At 43.5% G+C, this 24,260-nt stretch overlaps 1 protein-coding gene across 2 annotated transcripts in view; it reads left to right on the forward strand.

The window, feature by feature from the left end:
• dlc1 (DLC1 Rho GTPase activating protein) overlaps positions 1 to 24,260 on the forward strand; it is a 122,727-nt gene that overhangs the window by 12,634 nt on the left and 85,833 nt on the right. The gene's annotated exons all lie outside the window — the stretch shown is intronic.

Here is a 24,260-nt window from a genome sequence, read left to right on the forward strand (position 1 = left end):
CGGCATATAAAATTTTTACTAAAAATAATATATTCGGGTGTAACCCACTTGTAATCACGAACATTTTGATTAGTAACTGTAATTTAATTACATGTTTTATCTCAGTAACTAATGGATTACAGTTACATTTATTTTGTAATTTAATTACGTAACGTGACGGAGCAACATGTAACTAGTTACTCCCCAAAAGTGTTTAAGCGGCACAAGAATGACAATGACCGAGATCCATTGTGCACACTCGAGTTTTCAATGGGTGCACTCCATTTTGCCTTGCCGCTTAAATTGAGTGCTGGCAGCAGGTATTACATTAAATCCCTATCAGCTGATGGTCAAACAATGGTGAATATCCTTGTTGAGGAGGAGACGTTCTAACACAACAACTTCCTCATTTATAATCATCCATGCCAAACCATAACATGTATGTTTTACAAGTCTCTATTGTTTGCTATGTGTTTGACACACACGGTACTGTTTACCACAGAAGCAGGTAGGAACAAGCTAAGGCTAGATGAACACAAAACTATCTATTGAATTGTGATCATAATTGGTGAGAATTCCAAGGCATTGTGCTTAAAATGATAGTTTATAGTCCATCCATCCATTATCCAAACTGCTTATCATGCTCTCAGGGTCATGGGGATGCTGGAGCCTATCCCAGCAGTCATAGTCCTTATACAAAAATGGATTTGATAAATGAAGAACAAAGAAAAGTGACATCCCAGATTGTTTAAGTGTTTAAGTCTAAACTCAGCTCCAGTTGGGAAGTGAAACAGTCCCATTGGCAAAGGCATTCATTTATCTATTCATATTTGGTTGGAAGTTTTTCACTTTGGTTCTTGGAATGTATAGGAAGATATATATGGTTTAATGAAAGGGAACTAAAACATTGTTTATAAAAAAAAATTTAAAAAAAAAAACCAGGGTGGCACAGTGGCCCAGTGGTTAGCGCTGTTGCCTCACAGCAAGAAAGTCCTGGGTTCAAACCCCGGTGTTGTCCAACCTTGGAAAATCGAGGGGGGGGTCATCCTGTGTGTGGAGTTTGCATGTTCTCCCTGTGTCTGCGGTGGGTTTTCTCTGGGTGCTCCAGTTTCCCCCACCATCAAAGAAACATGCATGTTAGGGTTAATACTCCTGTCTGTGTCCCTGACCCAGGCAATGGGAAAAAAACTGGAGTTGGTGTCCGGGTGCTGCACGGTGGCTGCCCACTGCTACACAGTTAGGATGAGTTAAATGCAGAGAAAGAATTTCCCCACGGGGATTAATAAAGTAGTAATATGTATATATATATACATACACACACACACACACACACACACATACACTACCGTTCAAAAGTTTGGGATCACATTGAAATGTCCATATTTTTGAAGGAAAAGCACTGTACTTTTCAATGAAGATAACTTTAAACTAGTCTTAACTTTAAAGAAATACACTCTATACATTGCTAATGTGGTAAATGACTATTCTAGCTGCAAATGTCTGGTTTTTGGTGCAATATCTACATAGGTGTATAGAGGCCCATTTCAAGCAACTATCACTCCAGTGTTCTAATGGTACAATGTATTTGCTCATTGGCTCAGAAGGCTAATTGATGATTAGAAAACCCTTGTGCAATCATGTTCACACATCTGAAAACAGTTTAGCTCGTTACAGAAGCTACAAAACTGACCTTCCTTTGAGCAGATTGAGTTTCTGGAGCATCACATTTGTGGGGTCAATTAAACGCTCAAAATGGCCAGAAAAAGAGAACTTTCATCTGAAACTCGACAGTCTATTCTTGTTCTTAGAAATGAAGGCTATTCCATGCGAGAAATTGCTAAGAAATTGAAGATTTCCTACACCGGTGTGTACTACTCCCTTCAGAGGACAGCACAAACAGGCTCTAACCAGAGTAGAAAAAGAAGTGGGAGGCCGCGTTGCACAACTGAGCAAGAAGATAAGTACATTAGAGTCTCTAGTTTGAGAAACAGACGCCTCACAGGTCCCCAACTGGCATCTTCATTAAATAGTACCCGCAAAACACCAGTGTCAACATCTACAGTGAAGAGGCGGCTGCGGGATTCTGGGCTTCAGGGCAGAGTGGCAAAGAAAAAGCCATATCTGAGACTGACCAATAAAAGAAAAAGATTAAGATGGGCAAAAGAACACAGACATTGGACAGAGGAAGACTGGAAAAAAGTGTTGTGGACGGATGAATCCAAGTTTGAGGTGTTTGGATCACAAAGAAGAACGTTTGTGAGACGCAGAACAAATGAAAAGATGCTGGAAGAATGCCTGACGCCATCTGTTAAGCATGGTGGAGGTAATGTGATGGTCTGGGGTTGCTTTGGTGCTGGTAAGGTGGGAGATTTGTACAGGGTAAAAGGGATTCTGAATAAGGAAGGCTATCACTCCATTTTGCAACGCCATGCCATACCCAGTGGACAGCGCTTGATTGGAGCCAATTTCATCCTACAACAGGACAATGACCCTAAACACACCTCCAAATTGTGCAAGAACTATTTAGAGCAGAAGCAGGCAGCTGGTATTCTATCGGTAATGGAGTGGCCAGCGCAGTCACCAGATCTGAACCCCATTGAGCTGTTGTGGGAGCAGCTTGACCGTATGGTACGCAAGAAGTGCCCATCCAACCAATCCAACTTGTGGGAGCTGCTTCTGGAAGCGTGGGGTGCAATTTCTCCAGATTACCTCAACAAATTAACAGCTAGAATGCCAAAGGTCTGCAATGCTGTAATTGCTGCAAATTGAGGATTCTTTGACAAAAGCAAAGTTTGATGTAAAAAAAATCTTATTTCAAATACAAATCATTATTTCTAACCTTGTCAATGTCTTGACTCTATTTTCTATTCATTTCACAACATATGGTGGTGAATAAGTGTGACTTTTCATGGAAAACACAAAATTGTTTGGGTGATCCCAAACTTTTGAACGGTAGTGTATATATTCATATACCCCTCATCTGTTATATGTCTGGTTGATAGTGGATCTCCTGTGTGTGTGTGTGTGTGTGTGTGTGTGTGTGTGTGTGTGTGTGTGTGTGTGTGTGTGTGTGTGTGTGTGTGTGTGTGTGTGTGTGTGTGTGTGTGTGTATTTGTTGATGGGGGTTGTATGGCTAGATCGTCAAGTGTTCACCAGTATGAGTCTGAATTCCATTAACTCTTTGACTGCTCGTGTGAGAGTACTAGGCAAACATGAGGTTACACTGGTCGTGATTACTGTCTCAGTCAGACAAGCAGGCACACACAGAAATTCTGCTAGTGTTGAGTAACTGTTTGTTAAATATCACCCACATGCAAGCTTGTAATGTTTGTAAACTTCCCCACACACAAATCCAACCCTTGACTGTTTCCGCATCAAGCTCATAATCACACTTTTCCCTCCTTTATGTACCCCTGATGAGTACAAAGCGGTGGCATGTGGCTTGGTTGACTTGTCCTAAGTGGACGTTTGCATGGTGTGTGACACATACGTACTTGCTACACTGGACAGATTCTTGGCTCTGCACTGCTCTAGCCGGGGGCTATTGTTAACCTCAGGCAGCGTCCTGAGCAGGTGGCTGTTTTTCTTGCCCTCAGTGTGGGCTTAGCTGTTAGAGGATGTTGTGCCACAGCAGGTGTTTTTCCCATGCCGGACTGCAATTCTTTACCCGCAGTATTTTTGTTAGTAGGTTTCTGTTACTTACTTAGTGTAGCAGGTGTCATATAATGCAGTGCTGAGGCGGATATCCACATATGATCCTAGCATTGTTGTGTTGCAACAGGTGGCCGATCTTTTTATTGGTTTTGATCTGGGGTTTTTTTTGTTTTGTTTTTTTGCCATCAGTACACAAATTGCCCCCCTCTCTCCCTTGCGCTATTTAGTAGTAGTAGTATTTGGTGTTATAGTAGTAGAGGTAATAGTAGGTAGTATTAGTAATTATGGTTGTAGTAGTAGTAGTAGTACAACAGCGGAAACTTACAGTGATCATATCTTTGCAGGCCAATGCGATCGCTACAAGTGGTTGATCACTTTAAGGGAATTTGAGTTTTTTTCATTTTTAGTTATTCATTTATTTTCCAGATGACCATCTAATTGATATGTGTACACTTATTAAATAAATATAATGTAATGAAACAGACATCTTATCTGTTTTACTCGATTTAAATGACTGAGAAGACAGTGGCCTACTGCCAGCTTTTGTACAGTTTCAGCTGCTTTAACGCTTCAAAAAGAAGTTTTAAAAAAAAGGACTATACATAACAGTAACATTGCATACTGTTACCTAAAGTACATTTTAATACCATTAGGTTGAGACCTAAAAAGGAAAGTAATCCCATGCCATTTTGGGTTATCTGGTGATTTCAGAGGAGAATATTTGGATTTTCAGAGCTGAGGTGGCGTCATTCAGTATCATGGGAGAAAGTGATAAAATAATCAAATATTTGAACATTAGATCATCTGAATTACCTTGGTTTTAAAATAGTTTTTTTTTCAATTTCCCAATGTATGAAAGACTTAAAATGATCTTGCCAAGCAGACTGTTTGATCACCATAACTAGAAAATAAGTGTACACTTCCTCCTACTCCTTTTTGAACATGTACCAAATAATCTGATGCATATGGAGATTTGTTCGCTGAGTTTGATGTGTGGATTTGTTGATCACTTCAGATTATTGACAATGGCTTACCTGTATGTTATTTCCTGCTTATTTACATGTTCGAAATAAATCATTGTTCATTTTTATAGGAATGAGTCTGTGGGGTGACTTTTGATCAGTATAAGCAGTTGATCCTCATAAATGTGATCATTACAAGTGTTTCCACTGTAGCAGCAGTAGGGGTGGGACGATATGAAAATTTCACGTCATGATTATCCTGGCCAAAATAACTGCAATTCATGATATTATCCCAATAATCATCAAAATATGTGTGAAACTCTCAAAATGGCACTAAAAGATACTTGAATAACGTTACCTTATATTTTTTTAAACAAATATTTTTATTGTATCACAGATAGGACCCATACTTTTGGCTGGACCGGCCAGCGGGGCCAGCCCTACAAATGCAGATGTCCCTGACTGACTGACTGACTGACTGAGTGATAAATTTGACAGGATATGGTCACTGGATCAGGTGACCAAGAGCGGTTCCAGCTAGCGGTGACCAATGACATCACTGATGTTACATGATTGGTTGGCTGACCAACAATGTCACTGGTAAACACGGAAGTGGGAGTTTCCCTATTTGGCCTCGAAACAGTGCAGTGGTTCAAACATAATATATTCCTGCTCATGGATACTACTGAAAAGCCTCATTGCAAAAAAAAAGTCAAATTCACAAACACAGGCGCTAATACCCACATGCAGTTAGAGTGAAAATTATTAGCATCTACAGAGAGTTGGTGGTAACTGAAGCGCCTCTATAAGGGGTGTCATGACCAGACTTTCCAGTAATTATGGCAGCAGTGATTGTAGCCAGGTAATTATTTCATGTACTACTACTACTACTTTCGGCTGCTCCTGTTAGGGGTCGCCACAGCGGATCATCCGTTTCCATTTCTTCCTGTCTTCTGCATCTTCCTCTGTCACACCAGCCACCTGCATGTCTTCCCTCACCACATCCATAAACCTCCTCTTTGGCCTTCCTCTTTTCCTCTTCCCTGGCAGCTCCATATTCAGCATCCTTCTCCCAATATACCCAGCATCTCTCCTCCACACATGTCCAAGCCATCTCAATCTTGCCTCTCTTGCTTTGTCTCCAAACCATCCAACTTGAGCGGTCCCTCTAATATAATCGTTCCTAATGCTGTCCTTCTTCATCACTCCCAGTGAAAATCTTAGCATCTTCAACTCTGCCACCTCCAGCTCCACCTCCTGTCTCTTCGTCAGTGTCACTGTCTCCAAACCATATAACATAGCTGGTCTCACAACCATCTTGTAAAACTGCCATTTAACTCTTGCTGGTACCCTTCTATCGCAAATCACTCCTGACACTCTTCTCCACCCATTCCACCCTGCCTGCACTCTCTTCTTCACCTCTCTTCTGTACTTCCCGTTACTTTAGACAGTTGACCCCAAGTATTTAAACTTATATGCCTTCATCACCTCTACTCCTTGCATCCTGACCATTCCATTGTCCCCCCTCTCATTCACGCATATGTATTCCGTCTTGCTCCCACTGACTTTCATTCCTCTTCTCTCCAGTGCATACCTCCACCTCTCCAGGCTCTCCTCAACCTGCACCCTACTCTTGCGACAGATCACAATGTCATCTGCGAACATCATAGTCCATGGAGACTCCTGCCTGATCTCGTCCGTCAACCTGTCCATCACCATTGCAAACAAGAAAGAGCTCAGAGCCGATCCTTGATGTAATCCCACCTCCACCTTGAACCCATCTGTCATTCCAACCGCACACCTCACCATTGTCACACTTCCCTCATACGTATCCTGCACCACTCCTACATACTTCTCTGCAACTCCTGACTTCCTCATACAATACCACACCTCCTCTCTCGGCACCCTGTCATATGCTTTTTCTAACTCTACAAAGACACAATGTAACTCCTTCTGGCCTTCTCTATACTTCTCCATCAACATTCTAAAAGCAAACATTGCATCTGTGGTGTCCTCCCGTGGCATGAAACCATACTGCTGCTCGCTAATCGTCACCTCTCCTCTTAACCTAGCTTCTATTACTCTTTCCCATATCTTCATGCTGTGGCTGATAACTTTATACCTCTGTAGTTGTTACAGTTCTGCACATCACCCTTGTTCTTGAAAATCGGCACCAGTATGCTGAAAACTGATTAAAAAGTTGAGTAACCATATCAAGCCAATCAAATTTTTATGTGTAGTGACAGAATGCCCCAGGGCCCTGCGGTGTATTGATTCTAGCCCCCGGTGTCGTCATCAACTTTGAGATTGAGCCTTTGGCGGGTTGTGAGCGAACTAAGCACAATGGCCGCCGCATTCACAGCTACTGACGATCTTGTTGCCGATCTACTTCGTTTTTAGGTCTTTTTTGTGTTGTTTTATTTTGTTTGTTTTTTGTTTTTGTTTTTGTTTTTTTTGGGTTTTTGTTTTGTTTTGTTTTTTTTTTGCAAATCTGGTAGGATTTCTGCATTTTTTTACACGTTCTCCCAAACGGACTAAATTTCTAGATGAATTTTGCGAGAAGGCTGCCATGAGGTGAAATTTCAACTCCAGATTGGTGTGTACATTTTTCTTACTGAATTTAAGGCGCTGCACTGATACTATTGTGGCTATAGTTTATTGAATTTTTTTTAATTTCCCGAAACTTGTTTGTTATCTTCACCAGGCAGTATGCGTTGGGTCAGGTGTGTATAGTGCGGGATAGTATATTTTGTACGTGGCAATGTATCGGCACCCATACCAGAAATTTGTGTGTGTGAGTGGGGGAAGAAGTTCATTAATGAAGGCCCTGACTGAAACCCCATGGTACACTACTGGGTCCAGCCATATACTAGGTTTTAACCTAGTTTTAGTGAACATCCTTTTTAGTGAAAAATGAACAAGGACAGGAGACTCTCGGCAACACCTAGTAGGTAATCACTATGACAACTTGCTCTCTTATGGCCAACCAAACCTCTTCTACCGTCACACTGGGCTCCAGCGGGACTATCAGGATCCCATGATGGATGGACGGACAGAAGAAACACTTACCTGATCATGCAGAAAAGACAGATGGAAAAAAGGGAGGAAAAAAAATCTCTGAAGTTAGAAACAGAGTACAGTCCAAACTATGCACCAAACACTCAATCTGTTTGCAGTAGATGTGTCACAAAAACACGAGCATAAATGGTGTTTATGCGGTGTCCCAGCATGCAACAGAGAGAGAGAGAGAGAGAGAGAGAGAGAGAGAGAGAGAGAGAGAGAGAGAGAGAGAGAGAGAGAGAGAGAGAGAGAGAGAGAGTTTTTTTCAAGTGACTTATGTCAGAATAATCATGATATGATTATCCTGATAATGGAAATTCACCACCATCAACTTTTTGGGGAGTGTTTTTTATCGCGATCCGTGATAAAGTCCTATATGGTCCCATCCCTAAGCGGTATTATTATTGTTACTGTTATTATTATTACGTTATTGTTTTATTACTCTCGTTAGTAGACTTGTTAGCATTCCTATTATTTCTAGAGGCAGTGGTCATAGCAGCAGCAGAAGCAGTAGTAGTGGTAGTAGCGGTAAAAATAGCAGTTTAATTTGTGTTATTGATATAAGCATTGTTAGAAATTAAAGTAGCAGTGTACAATCAAATTTCATTAGAGAAATTTTGTTATAAAATTTCATCATGGTATACCATGTGTGACAGTCATTTTCGCCTCTGTTATGTGGTTCCCTATTTTTAGTGGCCTGTGACTACACAGGATGTGCCAAGTCAGAAGGCTGGGCGGAGGCCTGACCGACACTGACCCCTGTCCACCCTTCAAGTGAATGTTAGTTTCGGAAACAACAGTACAATCACCGTCGGTAAGAGCTGTGAGAGTTCCCACCCGCAAGACAGGCACAGTCAAAATCCCCTAAATGCCCGCCTGGTATATAAGGCACAGACACTGACTGTTCAGTTTAGCAGAGATTTAAGATTTCATGCATCTTGACGGGGCCCTAAAGCAACCCTCAGCATCTCTGTCTTTGGTAAACATTCCATAACAAGGTAACCTTTGACCCTTTGTTGGGCTCTGTGTTCCCTTTCTAGGGCAACCATGCTCCAAACAAACCCTCAATCATCTCCTCCGGTGGTTTTGTCACTGTTTGACAGGGAATTCAATAACTATGTGTTTGGGTACCATTCCCTTAGGTGTCCATATCTAGATTCATAGAGTTCATGGGTTAGAAAGATTCTGACTCATTTGTGTTCATACTGAGTATAAGCGACATGTGGTGTTGATATGAAACCTCTGGTTCCATGGCATGCACTTTTTGCCTAGGCCAAGTAGACACTGCTATCACCAAACAATACTTACATGATGTGCTCTTAATGATACAAGTTTTGGGGAAATACAATAAATCTCAACAAATGGAACCTTAAACCAAATAACAACAGTAAACTATGACAACCAACTTTTCCATTCTGTCAAAAGTTTGGCACAGTTCTTTTCCAGAGTTGTTGCTTTCTTGCTTGCATCGCAACCACTCCCCATTTGCTTCAGTGTAAAAAAGGCGTCGGCTCTTCAAAAAAAGAAAAAAGGATAGGGTTAAAAAACAGCCTCTCTTGTCTGCTGGTTATTTATGTAGTCCTTTATCTATCTGTAGAGTAGTTTGGGGGACAATAGCAGTGCCGTGGTGTGCGTGCTAAGGTCACCAGCAGACCTCTGCTCTGTCCTTCCTCTCTGTGTTCAACTTTGGCAGCCTCACAGTCCCCAAACATCCTCTTCCTCCAGGCACACCTTTTCAATACCTCACTCAGATAAAAGACCAAATATGATGAAACTTTCACTACCTCTTTAGTCTTTTATTTGTCTTTGGATACCCTTTGTTTGTCATGGGATCTCTGTCTGTTTCTATTATTTCCCTTTCCCTGACTGTCTTCCTTTGGTCAATTGACAGTTCTGTGCAGCTGCCATAAATATGTTTACCTACATTTCACCCTTGAATATGGCCTGAGGAATGAAGCAGCGTCATCAAGCAGGGTCATCAAACTTTGAAACCAACAACCATTTAATCTGAAAAGGGACACAAGTTCTGTTGGTGGTCATGGCAAGATGGTGTCATTGTCCCCAAGGTCAGAACTCTGCTGAGCACAGCTGCAACAAGTGGGCCGATACAGACCAGTTGTGGTTGAAAAAGAGTGCCTACAAAATATGATTTGGTTTGTTTTTGAATCCGGAAAAATTAACATCTTGGCCCTTATAAGGAAACATCTTTTCATAGATATCTAAGGCTGATGATCGTATAATCAGGCATTTCAAGCGTCGGGTAAATGGAATTGTGCTTTTTTAAATTTTCTTATTGTTTCTTTGTGTATGTGTATGTGTGTGCGTGTGTGTGTGTTTTCTTTTCTTTTTGCTCCCCCCCTCTTCTCCCCAATTGTATCTGCCCAATTACCACCACCCCCCCTGCCGATCTGGGGAGGGCTGCCGACTACCACATGTCTCCTCGGATACATGTGGAGTCGCCAGCCACTTCTTTTCACCTGACAGTGAGGAGTTTCAAGGGGGGACATAGCATGCTATTCCCCCCAGTCTCCCCTCTCCCCCGAACAGACACCCGAATCGACCAGAGGAGGCACTAGTGCAGCGACCAGGACACATAACCACATACAGCTTCCCACCTATACAGACACAGCCAAATGTGTCTGTAGGGATGCCCGACCAAGTCGGAGGTAACACGAGGATTCGAACCGGCGAGCCCTGTGTTGGTAGGCAACGGAATAGACCACTACACTATCCGGACGCCCTGTTTCTTTTTTTTTTTTAAATAAAAATTCTTCATCAGAGAAGCAAAATCCAGCAGAGCACTCTGCAAAAAGGAGAAAGTGTTCCATTTACAAAATAGTTCAGTTTTTTAACATCATGGATGAATTTGATCGAATGTGTCAACACCTTTGTATTGGAACTATTTTTCAGAAGGTTATCTGTTTTGTGATTATTTCTCAAATTAGGCCTTTTTTATACCCCCCCTTTTATTCCCAATTGTATTTGGCCAGTTACCCTATTTTTCTGAGCCGTTCTGGTCACGCTCCACCCCCGCTGCCGAGCCGGGGAGGGCTGCAGACTACCACATGCCTCCTCCGATACATGTGGAGTCGCCAGCCACTTCTTTTCACCTGACAGTGAGGAGTTTCGCCAGGCGGACTAGCGCGTGGGAGGATCATGCTATTCCCCCCCTGGTCCCCCTCCCCCGAACAGGCGCCCCAACTGATCAGAGGAGGCGCTAGTGCAGCGACCAGGACACATACCCACATCCGGCTTCCCACCCGCAGACACGGCCAATTGTATCTGTAGCGACGCCCCACCAAGCCAGAGGTAACACGGGGATTCAAACTGCCTATCCCTGTGTTGGCAAATAACAGAGTAGACCCGGACACCCTAGAAGTTATGCCTTTTTTGAGGTTGCATGGAGTTAGGCTATCGTAGAACTTGATTTAATATTCCTAATATATTTGCTCTAAACAAAAAATAAAGTAGCTTGGCTTCATTAATCACATAGAGGTGGAGCATTTTCACCTACAGGTCTCGCTAGTGTGCCTATGTTTTGATGCATGGAAACTCAAAGATTATTGCTCAGTGTGTGTTTGATACTCTGTGTACGTTTGACAAAAGAGGACTCCTCCATTATTTGTCAGATACCGTTTGGTTTGAAGAGCTGCTAGTTCATGAACGTGTCAAGCCTACGTGAGACCCTTTTATAAATCACAGCAAGCGCTCACATTTTGCTCACCACCGGTAATGAAGTCAATTATCTCCTGACTCTCACATAAAAACCCTGTTTTCTGGGGGTGTCCGGGTAACGCGGCGGTCTATCCCGTTGCCTACCAATACGGGGATCGTCGGTCCGAATCCCCGCGTTACCTCCGGCTTGGTCGGGCCGTGTCTGCGGGTGGGAGGCTGGATGTGGGTGTGTGTCCTGGTCGCTGCACCAGCGCCTCCTCTGGTCGGTCGGGGCGCCTGTTCGGAGGGGGAACTGGGAGGGAATAGCATGATCCCCCACGCGCTACATCCCCCCGGGCGAAACTCTTCATTGTCAGGTGAAAAGAAGCGGCTGGTTATCTTAACCACATGCCTCTTCCACATGTATCGGAAGAGGCATGTGGTAGTCTGCAGCCCTTCCTGGATTGGCAGAGGGGATGGAGCAGCGACCGGGACGGCTCGGAAGAGTAGGGTAATTGGACGGATACAATTGGGGAGAAAGGGGGGACCCCCCCCCAAAAAAGAAGAAAAAAACAGCTTTCTGCCTTGAACTCGAAGAAAGCGTTCCTTAATGATATGCCTTCTGTTTGTTTACAATAAGCCTCACTGTCCCATCACAGTTTGATTTGACGCATCTACAAAACACGTTATAAACAGGGGGGGGGGAAGCTCATTAGTTGCAATTCTCACGTTTTCAGGGGACATTTTATTTTTGCAAAAGATTTGCAAAGGCTGGGTAGCCTTTTGCTGATGAAAACATCAGTTTGATTTGTTTATTGCCAACTGTTGCTACTTGGCAGCGTTAAAATCCTGCCTCAAGTCAAAATTACAAACTACAATGGAATTATGTGGTAGAGATGGTAAAATATCCCCAGAGAATAGTTGCTGGATGATGTTACTTGTTGTCAGTAAATCTTGGAGATGACTGGCAAATACTTGCATCTGGAAACACCTCTTCAACCTTCTGATAATGAAGCTTCAAATCTTCATAAATCATCGGATGAACAAACATGCAAAATGCATGCTCAGACACACACACTCGCGCACGCACACACGCGCACGCGCGCACGCGCGCGCACACACACACACACACGACACAACCAAGCATGTATGCTTAGACAGGCTCGCAGGCAGGCATGCATCATAAAACCAGGTGTGATTGATGAAGGCAACGCTTATTCAGACTTGTGGTTGAGGGTTTTAATTGAGGCATTTGGTTTGTGTGTGTACTCACGTTTTCATTTTGAATGTACGCTTCTTTTCATGGTTGTGCTGAAACTGTGTTACCTCAGCCATGTATCACACCTTAGTGTGATACATACATGCACAAGTAGTAATCCTATGCCTTTGGAAATAAATGACCTACACATTATAAGTGTTTTTGTTCACTTGAGAGTCATATATCTCATGATTTATTATTTGGGGCGTAATAGACACATGTAAAGGTGTCTAAAACAATTTCGTGTCAAGTGTCCCTAGGTGTGTGTGTGTGTGGGTGTGGGGCTGTGATGGCCTGGCGGCCCGTCCAGGCTGTCTCTTCACCTGCTGCCCAATGATTGCTGGGATAGGCTCCAGCATCCCTGCGACCCTGATAGCAGGATAAGCGGTTTGAATAATGGATGTATGGATGGAACTAAGAGGTATAGCTGTCTGATTATGGGGAGATTATTTGCGTAAACACTTTTCTTTTTTTTCCTTTTTTTTGTCCTTTTCCCTCTTTTTCTCCCCAGTTGTATCCGGCCAATCACCCCGCTCTCTGAGTCGTCCCGGTCTCTGCTCCAACCCCTCTGCCGATCCGGGTAGGGCTGCAGACTACCACATGCCTCCTCCGATACATGTGGAGTCGCCAGCCGCTTCTTTTCACTCGACAGTGAGGAGTTTTGCCAGGCGGACGTAGTACGTGGGAGGGTCACGCTGTTCCCCCGCCCCGCCCCTAACAGGCGCCCCGACTGACCAGAGGAGGCGCTAGTGCAGCGACCAGCACACATATCCACATCCGTCTTCCCACCCGCAGACACGGCCAATTCATAGCCGAGAGTTGCGTCGATGAGGGGTCAGAACGCGAGAGGGTCACGTGGTTCATGTAGCCGCCGAATAGTTCCAAACGAAGCTTGGCGGGTCATTTAAATGAACTGCTTAGCCGCGATTTCTGGTAACTACTAACCAATATTTTCAGATTTTTACATTTATATATAGATATAAATATAGATATATTCCAACGTGACACATATTCTATGCGCATGTGTAGGAACATTAAAACTAATATTTTGTTTGAATTGACGAGCTATCACGCTTTAAATTACATCGTTAATTTGATTCAAACGTGCTTGTAAAATGGTCATCATTAAAATGTCAACTGTAGCTTCTTACCTGTAAATTAACCTTTGATTAATGTGAGAAACATACCTTCGCCATAGAAATCCTATTGCCCCGGGTCGCACTGTTTGGAACTATCCTGGGCTCCCATGATCCGCCATTGCTGTTAAATAATTGGCCCATTGACGTCTACGGAGTTGACGTAACGCTCTCTTTCTAGGGCTCTGGGCCAATTGTGTCTGTAGGGACACCCGACCAAGCCGGAGATAACGCGGGGATTCGAACCGACGATCCCCGTGTTGGTAGACAATGGAATAGCCCGCTATGCCACCCGGACACCCAAGCGTAAAAACATTATGACCTAGCCAAGGAAGGAATCATGTCATTCTCGGTGTTTGTTTTAGGTAAGCAGAAAAGAAAAATCGAGTTGTAAGAGAAAAATACTGATATCAGTAGAACTTTGCATTGTTAACGATTGCAAAGTTGGGAGATGGGTTACATACTTCCTCCTCTATGTAGGGTACGCAACTATTCTGAGTATTGTCGTATATGATTGGGTTAGTATCAGACAAGCCTCCTACATTGTAGCTAATCAGAGCGAGGCTCTCTAGCACACCGGGGGAAGGGGAAAAACGAAAAAAAGGAGAGGCGCGGTGCGCGAGAGCTTTGAGGTTGTGTGTGGGTCGCTGAACAAATAGAAAAAAATACAAAATCTAGAGAGAGAGACAGACACGTACTGTACGTGGAGTGAATGTGTTACCGTCTACAAGAATCCTTTGGGACGAATTCGTGTTTCTTTGGGTGCGTCGGAGAAGGTGTCCTGCTTGGAGGCTGCGGATGACCACCAGCTAGCATGATTTCCCCCGATTAGCAGTGGAGTGTTTGAAATGGTCATGGACCGAGGACGTGGAAGTCAGTGCTTCGTCGGTGCCGTGAGTTTCAGAGGAACATTTGCCATTGTTGTAGTGTGCATGAGGCACGAAGACGATTCTAGACAGACGTTAGTAGACATTAGTGTTTAGTGATTGGACTCTCTCCAGCACTAGCTTAGTACCGTACTGGATAAGCCTATAGTACTAACGTTAGTATTTGTCAGTGAGTGGCTCGTTAGTTCTCAATACTGGGACTGCGCTTGTTCGGATGAACTGTTGGAGGCTGAGAAGAGGACTCGGAGGACAGTCCTGTCTTTTAGTTTTGTGAAGGAAGATTGCTTGCCTAAGTGAAAGTTATTTTAAGAGCAGTGTGAACATTGAACGCATTGCATTACTGTTGGCGCCATCTAACTTCTACAGTGAGTCACGTAGACTACGCGCACGTCACGTGGTTTGCCCTGCCGCACAGTCGTCTATCCAGCGGCTCATCTCGTGTGTCCAGGATTCATCAGACTGGTATTTGTGTCAATTTCGTTATTACTCATTACGAGACTGTGTTAAAAAAACGAACTGAAATGTTTATGTTTTGTACATTCATTGGTTTTGATACTCAACATTTAGAGTGAGTTTCTCATTTGAGGTTGTGTTGATATTGTGTATACCAAGAGATACTGTTTATACAAAGAAAGTCAAACTGTTTTTTTTGCATTTTCTTGTTTGTTGCTATTGTCATCCTATAGTATTATATTCAATTAATACTAAACTGTTGTTGGCTATTGATTCATCTTTACTGTGGTTGGAGTTTTGGGCTTATTACAATACTTGCCTGAGGGTTTATAAGTATTTTGGAGTTGTGTACCTACCTTGGAGTTGGGGCGTCTCAAATGTCCTGTTGGCTCTGGGGAGAGAGGGTTATGCTGAGTTGGACCCATAGCACAGCATACACTCTTCACGTCAGGGGCCGCCATGTCAAATACCTTAGCATGAAGCCCACCCCACGATATCTTATAGGGTGTAATGTACTAACCACTCTGTCCAGCAGGATAGGCATCCACATACTTACCCACGTAGGTACTGAGACTAATTGCATTGGGAATGGGGACCCAGATCCCTTCATTAACCTAATCTTTCAAGGTAAATAAGTACTATTACTACCCCTACAAGGCATGGCTTATTATGCCCGCTACATCTAGTAAGCCACTATATCCACCAAAGGGCCACCATGGGAGCCATGTCGTCCCTATAGGACTGTCTAATCTGTTTGTGTTGAAAATCCGACCTCTGTTTTCTTCCCAAAATGCCAGTGTCTTCGTGGGCTAACATTGGTAGTGAACTCAGATTCAAAAGGCTTATCCCTATTATTTCTGGCCCATAAACCACACAGTTTCCAGTCTGCAGAGAGGAAAGAGGAGACTCTTGACTGGTGTAGTTTCAGGGGAATTACTTTTGGCAAGGAACTGTAATGCATTTCTAAAATAATTGTTTTTCTGACCTTTTATATAAACTTTTTTTCCCCCACCTGAGTAATTCTGGGGGTTTCTGACTGTTAGGACAAAAATATATGCACATTTAAATAGAACCAGTGTTGACCAAAATGCTGGACATAGATCATTAAAAGTGTGGACAGAAAGAACAGTGCAAATAATTGGTGCGAACCACAAATCACAAGACATATACAATACAGGGCACATCAGGAGCTAAGATAGATTCTTAAATGGGATTTAAAAGATTCAATAGAGGGACCAGACCTAATTAACAGAAGCAGGCTATTTCACAGCTTTGGGACAGAAAAAATAAACGGATGGCCATCCTTCAGCTTTAACTAAGACCGTAAAAAAGTCTGGTTGGAAGATCTAATTGACCTGGAAGAGGAACGAGAACACAAGAGGTCTGAGGTGCAAGAAGCTGTGAACCCAAGAAGTGCTTTAAAATCAAACAGATAAACCTTGATATCGATTGTAAACCTGACTGGAAGCCCGTGAAGAGAGGCTAGTACAGGAGCAATATGGTCCCTCTTTCTGGGTGCAGTTAACAGCCTGACAGCAATATTTCAGACTAGTTGCAAGCTGGAAAGGGATGAATGATTAACACAATTTTAAAGAGATAATGAGAAGTGGGCCAACATTTCTCATAGCATGGGCTAAATATTTTATCGATCTAACATACAGAATGGGATTATTTTTTCTTAGCCTACACTTCAGTAAATCACAAGGAATTAGCAGTTATTCTCATCTGGATGCTGATTTGTTAAAAATAATTTAGCGGCTTGTTTCTGTTTGCCATTTTGGAGTTTTCACCCAAACTGTCCACTGAGATCAAACAGATGTTGAGAAACGAATATTTTTTTCTGCTCCAGCTTTTTTTTCTTCTTTTTTTTAAATGAAGCTCATCATTTGATTTATTTACACTGAGCCACTTAATCCATGTTTAGAAAATTCAAGGAAAGTTCAGGCTGATTTGTTTTTGTGCATCCTCAGTGAAAGGCTCTTTTTATGACTGGGACTGGGCTAAAAGACATGTGACGCTTTGATGCTTTCTCCCAAGGTTAGTGTGGTTAAACGTTATATCTTGTTTCTTAGAACAGATCGCAGGCCTTCATAGAACAGTGTACTCCTTAACAACTGCAAGACAAGGGCTGCCAGTTAGTGTTTTAGAAGGACCAAGTCAGACAAAGCGAGAGTTATTGTCTTGTCTGCAGATAGATTCAAGGGGTCACTCAGTGGTTCACATGTAATGCTCCAAGGACCGAGCACTAAATCCCACCAGACACAGCCTGAAACCAGAAGCCTGTTGCTTTGGCTTAGTCTTGTAAACAACGGTAGATGTGTGTGTGTGAGAATGTTTGTATGTGCATAGGCATGTTTATGTACAAATGTGTGTGTGTGCCATTAACTTCGAAGCATAATCAAAACATAAACCCTCCCCCCAAAAAAAGAATACACCCTTTGTTACATTATGTTCATATTATGGACTTGTATGTTTAATTTGTGACAAAAAGTAAGCCTGTAGAGATATTTCTCTTACGGCTGTTAAAGCTGCAGTGCGGAAATTTTGTCTCCTCCCTCTGGCAGTAAGAGTCATTACTTCTCTTCTTTCTGCGCTCTCCAGCGAGGAAAAGCTACAAAAACGGTTATCCGTGTTTTGTTTTGTTTTTCTCGCCATCGATTGCTTTCTTTTCTTTTTTTTCCACTTTCATCCTTTGTCTGAATGCCGAGTCTCTTTTTTCTCTAGAGCATCAGAACATTTTCTTGGACGCTTCTTAGGTTTTTCCACCATAGTTTCCAAGCCCTGAAATCTTTCTGGCAGAAAGCCCTGATGGTAAGCCAATCAGAGGCATACGAACACTTTCGTCACATGGAAGTTCAGCTCTGGCAAAGCAATCACTGCTGGTGCGTCCGGGTAACGTAGCAGTCTATTCCGTTGCTTAGTACCAACACGGGATCACCGGGTCAACTCCACGTTACCTCCGGTTTGGTTGGGCATCCCTACAGACACAATTGGCTTTGTCTGCGGGTGGGAAGTCGGATGTGGATATTTGTCCTGGTCGCTGCACTGGCACCTTCTCTGGTCGGTTGGGGCGCCCCCTGGATCGGCAGAGAGGGGGTGGAGCAGCGACCGGGACGGCTAAAAAAAAAGAAAAAAAAAAAGCACAGTAATTGGCCAGATACAACTGGGGAGAAAAAGGGGGGAAATTGGAAAAAAAAAAAAAAACAATCACTACTGGTTTACGTAAAACGCACCACTACGCATCACTTCTGGTGTCCCAGTGCGGGAATGCAGCGTGGGAATGTCGCCACAGACACCAGATTTAAAACTCCAGTATACTGCGAAATACAAAGCGAACTACCTGGCGACAATAGGCTTAATCGTCATTGTGTGAATTCGTTGGTAATGGCTTGAATGTCACGGACATTCAATTTTGTGTAAAAGTCCCACATTCTAGCTTGAAATTCTACTTTTCGACAATAATATACACTCACCGGCCACTTTATTAGGTACACCTTGCTAGTACCGGGTTGGACCCCCTTTTGCCTTCAGAACTGCCTTAATCCTTCGTGGCATAGATTCAACAAGGTACTGGAAACATTCCTCAGAGAGTTTGGTCCATATTGACATGATAGCATCACGCAGTTGCTGCAGATTTGTCGGCTGCACATCCATGATGCGAATCTCCCGGTCCACCACATCCCAAAGGTGCTCTATTGGATTGAGATCTGGTGACTGTGGAGGCCATTTGAGTACAGTGAACTCATTGTCATGTTCAAGAAACCAGTCTGAGATGATTTGAGTTTTATGACATGGCGCGTTATCCTGCTGGAAGTAGCCATCAGAAGATGGGAACACTGTGGTCATAAAGGGATGGACATGGTCAGCAACAATACTCAGGTAGGCTGTGGCGTTGACACGATGCTCAATTGGTACTAAGGGGCCCAAAGTGTGCCAAGAAAATATCCCCCACACCATTACACCACCACCACCAGCCTGAACCGTTGATACAAGGCAGGATGGATCCATGCTTTCATGTTGTTGACGCCAAATTCTGACCCTACCATCCGAATGTCGCAGCAGAAATCGAGACTCATCAGACCAGGCAACGTTTTTCCAATCTTCTATTGTCCAATTTTGGTGAGTCTGTGCGAATTGTAGCCTCAGTTTCCTGTTCTTAGCTGACAGGAGTGGCACCCGGTGTGGTCTTCAGCTGCTGTAGCCCATCTGCCTCAAGGTTCGACGTGTTGTGCGTTCAGAGATGCTCTTCTGCATACCTCGGTTGTAATGAGTGGTTATTTGAGTTACTGTTGCCTTTCTATCAGCTCGAACCAGTCTGGCCATTCTCCTCTGACCTCTGGCATCAACAAGGCATTTTCGCCCACAGAACTGCCGCTCACTGGATATTTTCTCTTTTTCGGGCCATTCTCTGTAAACCTTAGAGATGGTTGTGTGTGAAAATCCCAGTAGATCAGTAGTTTCTGAAATACTCAGACCAGCCCGTCTGGCACCAACAACCATGCCACGTTCAAAGTCACTTAAATCACCTTTCTTCCCCATTCTGATGCTCGGTTTGAACTGCAGCAGATTGTCTTGACCATGTCTACATGCCTAAATGCATTGAGTTGCTGCCATGTGATTGGCTGATTAGAAATTTGCGTTAACGTGCCTAATAAAGTGGCCGGTGAGTGTATGTCTACTAAAGGAAATGCCCTAACACATCATTACACAAAGCCAAGAACTGACCAAATCATTCAGTTGAGTGATGACATTTTTTCCCATTAAACTTGGTGTCCAGATGAACAGATTCAACTTTTTTGGGATATACAAAGTGATGGCATCACTTCCTGTTGACACACTTGTAGTCTGACACATGGAAACTATTAAAATGTGGAAGGGGGCTGACATGGAGAGGGGTGGAATGGGGGTCTTTTTCCGCAGGAGAAGGGTGGAATGAAATGGTTTCCCACGTTTCTCTGCACACGTGCAGTTTTGGGTTGACAGAGCATGGAGAATGAATACCTTCGAGCAGAGTAGAAAGACCACGGTTGCCCATACGCCAGTTAAATGGCAGAAAGTAGGCCGAGATAACATCTTGTAGAGCTGTGGATTTATACACCCACGCACCCATGAACCCACACGTGCACACATTCTTCCTTTCTTTTTGTCTTTCTTTCCCTCTCTCACTTACAAAATATTTTCTCCAGCCAGTGCTGGAGCTGCAAGCATACCTGACCATATGCTATTTGGACCAATTAACCATTTACGTTAAGTGGTTGAGAAAAGATTTGGGTTTGCCTGAACCCTGTAATCCCTGACTAGCAGAGATCATGGGTGGTCACACACAGTCAATGCAGCTGCAGTGTGGGGGTTGGGAGGTGTGGGGGTGTGGTGATGCGGGGGTGGCTGAAGCAGAGAGAGTTGTGAGGGGGGGGTCTAGAGGGACATGGTGGACTGCTCACTTTTTGTTGCGCCCCAACCGCATGCCAAAGCCATACTTTGTAGGATTATGGGCCAAGTGCACAGTCATACAAGCATTTATGCATCCATGCTAGTATGTGAACCAAACTCCCAAACACACACACATACTCACACACATGCACACACACACACACATGCATGCGCACACACATACACACACACACATATGTAAAGTAAACATACTTATAACCCCCACTTCCACACTCTACCACACCCACCCGCCTCCTGCGCATGCACACAACTCACTTCTAGTTAATTAGCTACAGTAAATGAGGCAGCTGACACCCGTGTGGCACTGGAAGCCTACAACTCCCTGGCGGACACCTGACACGACCTGGACGACCCCATGCTGGGGCAACCTGCACCGTGGCATGCCAGGGGGATGCAAGCAAACACAGAGAAAATATGCGACCTCAGTGCTGTGAAAACACTGGTACTCAGTGGTACCCATTCATTCACACACTGTTGAGGCTCTGTCGTCTATCGCTTGAATCCATTCAATTGTAATTTCTATTATGAGGGAAAACACTGGATTGTGGAAAGGTGAGATTTACACTGCGTATTCGCACTTCATGGCTTGATAGGAACCTGTGGTGTAGTATTTACACAATAAAAATAGCTCATGGCAGTGAACTGAAATGCCTTGTTAGAGATGAGTGGGCAAGTCCCATAGACCTCCCATACTGATTGCATGAGGGCTTTGTAGCTTCGAGTGTTAAAAAGGAAAATGTATAAGTGGTCATTAATTTTTCATGTAATGTTATTGCTGCTCTCCTGCTTTATGTTTCTGTTTCAGTGGAATCTAAGGAAGGCTGGGGATCTAAATCTGGATTTCTGAAATACTTCCAAACAACATGTAGAACATAAGCACATAATATAGCAGCACGCTCAAAACTCTTATTCAAGGTGTGCTGGCATACAAATTTATGTGTCATAGCTGATTTTTTTTTTCTCCCAATCATATCCGGACAATTACCCCACTCTTCCAAGCCATCCCAGTCACTGCTCCACCCCCTCTGCTGATCTGGGGATGGCTGTGAACTACACATGCCTCCTCCGATACACGTGGAGTCGCCAGCCGCTTCTTTTCACTTAACAGTGAGGAGTTTCACCAGGGGGAAGTAGCACATGGGAGGATCACGCTATTCCCCCCAGTTTCCCCTTGAACAGGCGCCCAGACTTACCAGAGGAGGTGCTAGTGCAGCGACCAGGACACATACCCACATCCCACCTGCAGACACGGCCAATTGTGTCTGTAGGGATGCCTGACCAAGCCAGAGGTAACGCGGGGATTTGAACTGGCGATCCCCGTGTTGGTAGGCAATGGAATAGACCGCTACACTACCCGGATGCCGCCATCATAGCTGAATTTTATAACACAAAATGATCATTTTGATTAAATTTGGTTTAAAAATAAGAGGGTAGACCTTTTATCTAAACTTTGTATTGAAATGGATTCAAGAGACATTTCTGAAATATTGTTTATAGGGTCTATAGAGAGGTCTCGCAGTATCTAAGCTCTAGTGCCAGTATTCCAGCGGTAAAACTCAAATGAGATTTACAACATGACTAAAACAAGGTAGATTGGCCTTGAGACACATAAACTGTCCACATGACTGTCCTGCACATGGGGGAATGTGGTGAGCGTGCTGTTGTGGCTGAAAAAGCAAAGCCAATGTTATTCCAGGCCAACAGCTGAAATGGCTTAGGGAATAAATCTATCTCTAATTTCGCCTCACTGTTATTCTGTTTGCGGTGGGGATTTGGTAATGTTGGAGTGGGGGTATTTAGGGCTATTGTTTCTCCTGCTGAGTCTTTTTCAGTCATTATCGGGCTATATATTAAATGGCTATTTGTCCAATGTTTTGTGTCACAAGTGATAAAGTGCCGTCAGAAGTGATGCCCACACGCTTGCTCACAAACACACACACTCACACACACACACGTGCGCGCACACATACACACACGCATGCACGCGTGTGCGCATACACACACACACACACACACCATGAAAGATCTACCATGATGGGAGGCTGTGTGAGATTTAGATAAGACCTTAAAGAAGAATTTATGTACAGTACAGACAGCCTTTGCAGACATCGGCTTGTGTAAGAGCAGAGTCAGACAGATTGGGACCAAGACAACACTCTATCCTGCCTTCATCAGCCACAGCGAAACCACAAACACAAGTATGAGACCAGCCATTGTATTCCTTCCCTGCAGATTGTATCCTTCTTATAACTAGTTATTGTTAAATTTGCGAACTCTTCTATTATCTTTTTTATTTTTTTGCAGAGATGAATTCAGTTTCTTGGTATTGTTATTGACACTACAGTCTGCTGGCAGGCTGCAGAGTTAGGATGATCAGGAAGGAATATTATGTTTTTATCGTAAATTTGCACGTCAGTAATACTGTTCAGCTGAGATAAAATATGAGATCAGATGAGGGAAGTGGAATATTGCATACATTTCAAACTCTCTAGAAAACCTGATTTCTCAAGAGTCAGTCATCAACAGTTTATACAAATGTTGCTAATTTTCTCTAGATGTGAAAGCCAACCCAAAACGAGGCTTTAAATCTGGCACAAGTTCTTCTTATTCCTCCGGCATGAGGACTCATCTGGTCAGTCGGTCAGTCGGAGGGGTGATGTCTCTTTATTTCCTGTTACTATTCCCGATTGCTCAGTAATCACTCAAGTTATTTCAAACTATAGTGAGATAAGGAGCTTTCCTGTCAAATCAAAGATGTTTAGCCTTCGAACAAACAGAGGTTCTTATGGACTTTCATAGTTCCATCCTTTCCTTTGTTTGTGAGAAGATGGTGACAGGGCATATCTTCAGTGCGGATCTCTCCTGAGAAGCCTGGTCTGACGACAAGCCTAGAATTGCTTTCTCAAGTGAGAGACATGCTTCTTAAGTGAGATATGGTGCAAAAGGTCTGACCCCAGGCTACTGGAAGCTATTGGGGGGTAAAACACTGACCTTACATGAGATGAGATGCTGGCTGGTCTGAATCTCATTTGTGATGCCCAGTGGGTAAGAGCTGAAGAGTAAACATGCTTTAGCGCAGCATGACGGTATATTAATATAGGGCTAAGAGGTAGAACGAAAAGCAGAAATCTCCCCAAAAATACGATAGAGAGAGACAGGGGTGTAATTTTTGCCCTTTGTAATGCCAGTGACTTTTTCGAATTGACAAAGTGTACAAATGATGTGAAATGATGTCTTCCCCTCCTCTGTCTCTCTGCTTCTCTTTCCTGCTGTGATCTATTCCAGGGGACTGTGGGTTTAAACAGGTCAGGGTTCAGCCTTTAGGGTTCAGCCTAAAGGTCAAAAGTCAGACAAGAAGGACCTCTGCATTCCAGTTGACCGCTGCTCTCTTTAAACACACACACACACACACACACACACACACACACACACATGCACACACGTGTGTGTGTCTACCAATTTTTATTTATAAATGTGTTTATTCAGACCTTAGTATTGCCCTAAATTGAGACAGGATTTATGGTAATGTGTACTGCAGACAAACAAATGCCTTCAGAATACCATTATAAGGATACATGTGCAGTCACAGAAACGGAACAAAATATTAACTCGCATGCATGCACGTGCGCGCGCGCGCGCACACACACACACACACACACTTATTTGGATAAGAATTTGCCTTATTTGCTCTCGTGTGGATTTTGATGTCCATGAATTGTTGTTGCCGTAACCTTTTTTTTTTTTTTTTGATACACAACCAAGGCAA

Source organism: Lampris incognitus, chromosome 5 (genome assembly GCF_029633865.1).
Source record: "Lampris incognitus isolate fLamInc1 chromosome 5, fLamInc1.hap2, whole genome shotgun sequence".
In the NCBI taxonomy this organism is placed as follows: domain Eukaryota; kingdom Metazoa; phylum Chordata; class Actinopteri; order Lampriformes; family Lampridae; genus Lampris; species Lampris incognitus.